Source organism: Galeopterus variegatus, unplaced genomic scaffold (genome assembly GCF_000696425.1).
Source record: "Galeopterus variegatus unplaced genomic scaffold, G_variegatus-3.0.2 Scaffold3698, whole genome shotgun sequence".
Lineage (NCBI taxonomy): Eukaryota > Metazoa > Chordata > Mammalia > Dermoptera > Cynocephalidae > Galeopterus > Galeopterus variegatus.
In genome coordinates this window covers 72,414-80,240 of record NW_007729809.1, presented here as the reverse complement: position 1 = coordinate 80,240, position 7,827 = coordinate 72,414, and positions in this window count along the sequence as shown.

Sequence of the window (7,827 nt, the reverse complement as noted above, 5' to 3'; positions counted from 1 at the left end):
TGGGCTGGTACCTCCCACCCCCACAACCTGGAATAACTCCCACAATCTGAGTGCCCAGAAATGTCCTTAAGGGTAAAGTAGAAAAAACCAACACTTTAAGACACTTCTGCTTAGCTGGGTCACCACCACTCTTACTATTTTTAATTCATTCCGTCAAGATATTTTAAGAAACTCATGACCAACAAGTGATAAGACTGTGGGAATGATACCTGGTCATGTTTAGCGTTTGGCCAGAAATGCAACAAGCGCACTGCGGCATAGGCAGCAGTTGCTCTGGACGTAGGCACGGCCCAGAGTCACTCCAGTGACCAGGACTGGGTGAAGGGGAGGGACAGTGGCCGGCTGCACCTCGACCAAGGTCCTCAGGCTCCCGGCTGGGGGCAGGGTCATTTCACACCCCTGTTGGCAGCGTGTGTTGGAGGAGACGGGGCGTTCGGAGTGACACGTGCCCCACTGCTAGGTCAGGCTGCTGAGACCTGCGCTGGTTTGGATGGGGCACCAGGAAATGGGGACGTGGCTGTTGACAGGGCCACGAGCCCATGCCAGGCTCATCAGAAGCTCCGTACGGTGTTAAATCCCACAGTCTGGACCAGATAGACCCGGGATCTCAGTCTGTCTGCCCCTTGGAAGCTATCGTGACTTAGAGCAATTCACTCAACCTCCAAGGAACTTTGTTTCCTTATGTGGGAAAGACAAGGATAAAAATAAAATTTCTCCCTGAAAAGGCTGTGGCGATCTTTGAGGCCGCTCATGCCTGGCACGTATGAGACCCTCGATAAACAGAAGCCACGATTAATCCTTGCAATAATATTGAGGTGGCATTAATGTCCCTATTTTAGGGATGAAGAAACTGAATCTCTGTTTTACTTTGGACAACCATCAGTTACGGAGTCCCCAGCCTTTCCTACAGTGAGCTCCTGAGTCCTCCATCGCCTGAGTGACCACAGCCAGGACCAAGCTGAATTTGCTCTGAGACATTTCCCTGGAATTCCAGGCTGTCAAGAATCCACACAATGACACCTTTCCCCTGGCAACACGGCTGGGTCTGGGAGTCACCTATGAAATCCTCAAGAGCACTTTGTATTTTCCCATTTTTGAACCTTAGCTTGTGCTGGACTCCTTCCCGGGATGCTTTTCTCCTGCTTTCTTCCTTTTCAAATTCGGCCACTTGCAAAGCCCAGGCCAAATCCCTCCTCCTCCATGAAGCCTTCCCTGATCTCTCCACCCCATAATGATTTCTCCTTCCTTTGACCTTTGAAGGAAAGGGTGAGGGGTTGGGATTGACATTTCTGAGCTCCTTCTATGTGCCAAGTGCTTTTCTTACACATCACGTATAATCTCTATTCTCACAACATTCCTTAAGGATAGGCGACATCATTTCCCAGAAGAGGGAACTGAGACTCAGGGAGGGCCCCTGGGCCAGGAAGGGAAGGAACTTAGGATCATCCTCACCATGCAATCCCCTTATTCAACATTTAGAATGTGCCAGGGAGGGCTAGTTACCTGCGAGTTTAAGTTCCATCCTGCCAGCCACCATACTGGCCCCTCAAGACAGGCCCTACTCATCTTTAGCATTGTTAAAAGGTAAACTGAGGCACAATAAAATTTTAAAGAATTTATTTGAGCAAATAGCAATTCATGAATTGGGAAGTACCAAACCAAAGGTGGTTTCAGGCTCCACAGAGGAAACAGAGGGGAAGGCTTTTATAGGAGGAATGTAGAAGAAAATATGTCATCGGTTACAATCGTAACCAATTGTAGTTGCCTTATTTGATCCATTCTATCGAAAAGTCCCTAGTTGTATAACTATAAGTTAGTCAGCAGCTTCTGATTGATTGAGCTTAACTTTAGTTTTTCCTTAATACAGGCATTTACAAGAAATACCCCAAGTTAACTTTTGTTTATGTTTGCAAATCCAGCAATGTCAATGCTACTTCGGTGGCTTAATTGGCTTTGTTCGCTCGGGGGTTCTTCAGGTCTGGTCTCCATTTCAATTTACTTTAACAGCACCAGTAGCGTCCCATGGGGAGTACACGCCATGGGGGGAAAGTCACATCCAGCTGTGTTTCTTTAAGTTAATAAGCTTTATTATTTAGAGCAGTTTTAGGTTCACTGAAAAATTGAGTAGAAAGTACAGAGTTCCCACGTACCTTCTGCTCCCCACATGCACAACCACCCCCAGCCCCATCCCCACTATCGACATCCCCCACCAGCTGGAACCCTTGTGACAACTGACGGACCTACACTGACACCTTATTATCTCCCAAAGTCCGTAGTTTATATTAGCGTTCCCTCTCGGTGTTCTACATTCTGTGGGTTTTGACAAATGCATAATGACGTGTCTCTACCATCACAGCATCATACAGAGCAGCTTAATGGCCCTAAAAGTTTTCTGTGTTCCCATATTCATTCCTTCCTCCTTCCAACCCCTGGAAACCACCGATCCTTTTAATCCTCTATAGTTTTGCCTTTTCCAGAATGTCACGTAGTTGGAATCATACAGTATATAGCATTTTCAGATCATCCACTTTCACTTAATAACATGCATTTGAGGTTCCTCCATGTCTTTTCATGGCTTGATAGCTCATTTCTTTTTAGAACTGGTTCATTGCTCATATATGGAAAAGTAATTGACTTTTGTGTATTAAACTTGTATCCTGAAACCTTACTATAATCACTTATTAATTCCAGGAGGTTTTATTGTTGTGGTTGATTTTTTCAGCTTTTCTACATCGACTATCATGACATCTGTGAACATAAAGTTTTCTTTCTTCTATCCCAATTTGAATACAAGGGTATTTCAAAAACTTCATGGGAAGACTCATATTATCTTTTAATTTCATTTTTCCATGAACTTTTGAAGTACACTCGTATCTTTATTTCTGCTTTTAGTCTTATTGCACCAGCTTGGATTTCCAGTACCATATTGGTGAGAAGGAAAATCCTTGACTTGTTACTGGTCTTAGAGGGAAAGCTTCAAGTTTCTCATCATGAAGTATGATGTTAGCCATAGGTTTTTTTATAGATGTTCAAGATGAGGGAGGCCCCCTCTATTCCTAGTTTACTGAGGTTTTTATTAGCAATCTGTGTTGGACGTTGTCAAAGGATTTTTCTGCATCTATTGATATGGCCAAACGGTCTTTCATCTTTAGCCTGTCGATGTGATGGATTATATTAGTTGATTTTTGAATGTTGAAACAGTCTTGCATACCTTGAATAAGTTCCACTTGGTCGTTGCTGTAGATTGGATGCCCCCTGCCAACCTCCCTGAAGCTTAAATTCCCACTGTAACTGTTGAGGGAAATCCTATTATGGTAACTGAAAGGTGGGGCCTTGAAGAGTTGATTAGATCGTAGGACCATGCCATAGTTAATGGATTAAAATTGGTGTCTTGGGCGTGGTTCTGAGGGCTTTAAGAAGAGAGTGCATGAGGAGGTTGGTCTCTGGCCCTCTATGCTCCATCATTTTCTGACATGTGAGACCCCTGGGTCACTGTTGCCACCACCAAGGCTTTCATAGGCTGCGTTCCCCGGACTATGGACTTCCCAGCCTCTGAAACTATAAGCAATAAATTTCATTTTCTTGCAAATTACCCAGTTTTGAGTATTTTATTGTAAGCCACAGAAACAGACTAATACAGTCGTGGCGTATAATTGTTTTTATACATTGTTGGATTCAATTTCCTAATATTTTGTTGAGGAATTTTGCACCTATGTTCATAAGAGGTATTGGTCTATAGTTTTATTTTCTTGTAATGTCTTTGTCCGGTTTTGTTATTAGGGTGATTCTGGCATCATAGAATGAGTTAGAAAGTATTCCCTTTGCTTCTATCTTCTGAAAGAGATTGTGGAGAATTGATATAATTTCTTCCTTAAATGTTTGGTAGAATTCACCAGTGAACCCATATGAGCCCAGTGATTTCTGTTTGGGGAGGTTATTAATTATTGATTCAGTTTATTTAATAAACATAGACTTACTCAAATTGTCTATTTTTCTTGTGTGAGTTTTGGCAGATTGTGTTTTTCAGGGAATTGGTCCATTTCATCTAGATTATCGAATTTGTGTGCATAGAGTTGTTCATAATACTCCTTTACTATCTTTTAATGTTTATAGAATCTGTAGCAATTTCTTCTCTTTCATTTCTGATATTATTAGTTTAATGTCTTTCCTCAGCTGTGTCCAATCTACTAATGAGCCCATAATAGGCATTCTTCAGTTCTGATGCAGTGCTTTTGATCTCTACTATTTCTTTTTGATTCTTTCTCAGAGTTTCCATCTCTCTGCTTACATTGCCCATCTGTTCTTGCTTGCTGTCTACTTTTTCCATTAAATCCCTTAGCATATTAATCAGAATTTTTTTTTAATTCCTGGTCTGAGAATTCCAACATTCCTGCCATGTCTGAGACTGGTTTTGATACTCATTCCCTTCAAACTGTGTTTCTGCCTTTTAGTACACCTTGTAATTTTTTTTGAAAGATGGACATGATATGGTAGGTAAAAGGAGCTGGGGCAGATTACCTTTAGTAAGGTGTGGGGGGAGGGGAAGCATTCTACAGCCCTATGATTAGGTCTCAGGCTTTCGGTGATGAGGCACCCCTAGACTGTGAACTGCACCAGTATTTCTCAGTTTTCCCTGCTTCACAAGCAACAGGATGGCTAGAGGGGGCTGCACCAGTATTTCCCTTCCTCTGGGCAGTTAGGCTCTGATAAAAGCTCATCAGGTTGGGCTCTGGTTAAATAGCTTCTTCTGAAGGCAGGCCTTGTTCAGAACACAGTGCTCTGGCTGTCTCAAGGTGGTTCCTTTTCCCCTCGCCCTGCCAGAAGCATGAGGGGCTTTTCTCTGACATTCATTGTGAGGACCTGATGGAGCTCCTGGAGGTAAAATACACAAAAGTGTGTCCCACCACTCTGTGACTAGGTCTCCCTGGAGTTTTTAACTCTCAGACTTTCCCACACTGAGCCTCCAGCAACTCATTACAGTTTAGGTTTTTCTAACTGGCACTGGTTCCTGTGGAGGTTTCTGCTGGGTTTCTGCCCCAGAAAGTTATGCTTCTCTGTATCTGCCTGTGGGTCTCCCCAACCTTGAGAGCAGCAGTTTGCCTTGTGACCGCACTTATGTGACCTAAGAAGTTGCTGATTTTTCTGTTTGTTCAGCTTTTTACTTGTTGTTAGGACAGAGTTGTTAGGACTATTTCTAAGCCCCTTACGTGCTGGACAGGAAACTGGAAGTCCCACATCAGGTTTTAAATTGCTGGTAGTGATAATTTATAAAGCAATAATTAGCCATGTTACAGGCACAGGGGCCACACATTGGCCACTCCTATGGTATATATTGATAGATCATTTCCCTTTGCAAGCGAAAGTGTCAAGATGCTTGTTCGTCTTAATACTTTCTTATGGGAAATGGGTAGAGAGGGAAGCAGTGTTCCATTCAAATCCCGACTGTTGCACAGTTTGCTCTGAGGCATGGAGGTTGTGCATCTGGAAGACAACAAGAGGCAAACCAGAGAGCCAGGAAATAACATAGACAGTGAGGAAAATTGCCCTGATGCCAGTCTGGGCAATTTCCTGTGAATTGGTACATGCTCTAACTTCAGTGAGGGATACTGTGGGCAAAGGAAGTGACCTGTTCATTGACAGGATCTTACCTATTTCAGCTGAACAGGGTCATTCAAGTGTCAACATGTTTGTACACATACACACATTCACACTCACACACGATTGCACACAAAATCGCACATGATTCCACACACCCATGATTTCACATACACACCCATGATCACACACACACACCAATGATCATACACATGATCACACACACACAATCAACACACACACCCCTATGATCACACACACACGCACAACTACAATCACACACACACATGATCACATATGCCCACAATCACACACATAAACCCATGCTCACACACACACATGCACACCCATGCTCTTTCTCACACACACACCTACGATCACACATACACAACCATGCACATTCACTAGATCGGTCAAGGACCCAGCAGAGAACAGATGGGACACTTGAGCCGGGGGCTTGAGAAGGCTTAATAAAGGGACTGTTTACAAGGATATGGGCAGGGTAAGGAAGACCAATGGGGGGTCCCTTTCTCTCTCTCTCTCTCTTTCACACATACACACACACAGTGACCTCAGCTGCTCCCATGAAGGTAAACTATAGTTATTGGAGTCAGAAAATGCTGCTGTTACTCAATCCTGGAGTGAGGGAAGAGGAAACGAACTGTCTTCTTTTCCAGTGTTCACGCAGTCGTCACATGGTGGCATCAGGACCAAATGCTGCATATGGACTGGAAGCTGTCGTCAGCCCAGGCTGCCATAATAAAATACCACAACACATATTTATTTCTCACAACAGACTCCATTTTCTCTGGAGACTGGAAGTCCAAGATCAGGTGCTGGTGTGGTGGGGTCCTGGCGAGGGCCTGGCTTGCAGATGGCTGCCTCCTTGCTATGTCCTCACATGGGGCAGGGAGAGGGTGAGAGAGGGAATGAGAGACAGAGAGAGTGTGAGCACTCTGGTGTCTCCTCTTGTAAGGACACTAATCCTATCAGATAAGGGCCCCAGCTTTATGACTTCATTTAGCCTCAATTACTTTCTTACTCCAAATACAGTCATGTTGGGGGTTCAGGAATCAACATATGAATTTGGGGAGCACAGCTCAGCCCATAGCAGAAGCCCTTTTGATGCGAGGGCAAGAAGGCCAGGACCCTGGGCACATGAAGCAAGCAGAAAACCCAGGATCCTGCCACCCTCTGGCCGGACAGGAAGCCTGGTAAACACTTGACACTGTCGCCCAGGCAGCTGGAAACAGAGCAGCTCTCCATCCCCGGCACCCCTGAACTCAGAACTGCTGTTCTTCCAGAACTGCCTGCCCCTGACAGAGCCCTCCAGCTCTGAGTGCTTCTCAATCACTCACTGCTCAGTTAGAAACAGAGTAAGTTAGCTGCCTGGTCTGCAGTTAAACAGGAAAGCCAAGATTTTGATTCTATGCAAACGGTGGAGGACGCCATGGATCAGAGTCTTCCAGTACAGGCTGAAATCAATCTGAACACAAGGGATGTCTTGCTTTCATTTGGAGGCAAACTCAGGTTCTGATAGGTGTGGGAGAAGCGAGCTCCAGGTCCAGAGCATCTACACATGGACACACTCTCTGAGCAGTTTAGGCTTAGGGTGGCCATGAATGAGATTTACAAATGGAGGGCACAGCAGTCATTCTGCTCTGGTGAAAACAGAAATCCTCAGCCCTCTGCACACCTCTCTGTAAAGGGGACCTGCTGGGGGATTCAATGGTGCTGAGTTTCCCTCCCTTCCACATTAATGCATTTCCCAGGTGTCCTCTGACCTGGCTGGAGAGGCCCATGCGCATCAGAGACAAAGGAAACTCTCCTCTGTCTGTGACCAAGGCTACCCTGAGAAGGCATCCATACCCCTTTCACATCTCTGACACTCCCTCCTGGAAAACGGCACTGCCCTCAATAGTGTCGCTAATGAAAAACCAGAGACTATCCCTTTATCTTCGGGCTTCCTTACCATGTAGAAGTTAAGTCTAACTCCCCGAAGTGACAGCCCAAGCGCTTCAGTCCCTATGACTTCTATTTGCTCAGTGCTCTAACCCAAGGAGGTAAGAAAAACAGGTAGACTTGCCCCAGACAAACAACCAGTGAATGGCAGAGCCAAGACTTGTCCCCTCCTCTTTGACTCCCGGCCCAGTGTCCTCTCTGCTATACCTGCCTAGACCTTGGGAGACTGAGCACTTGCAGAATTCTTCCAAGAGAAACAGAAACCTACTT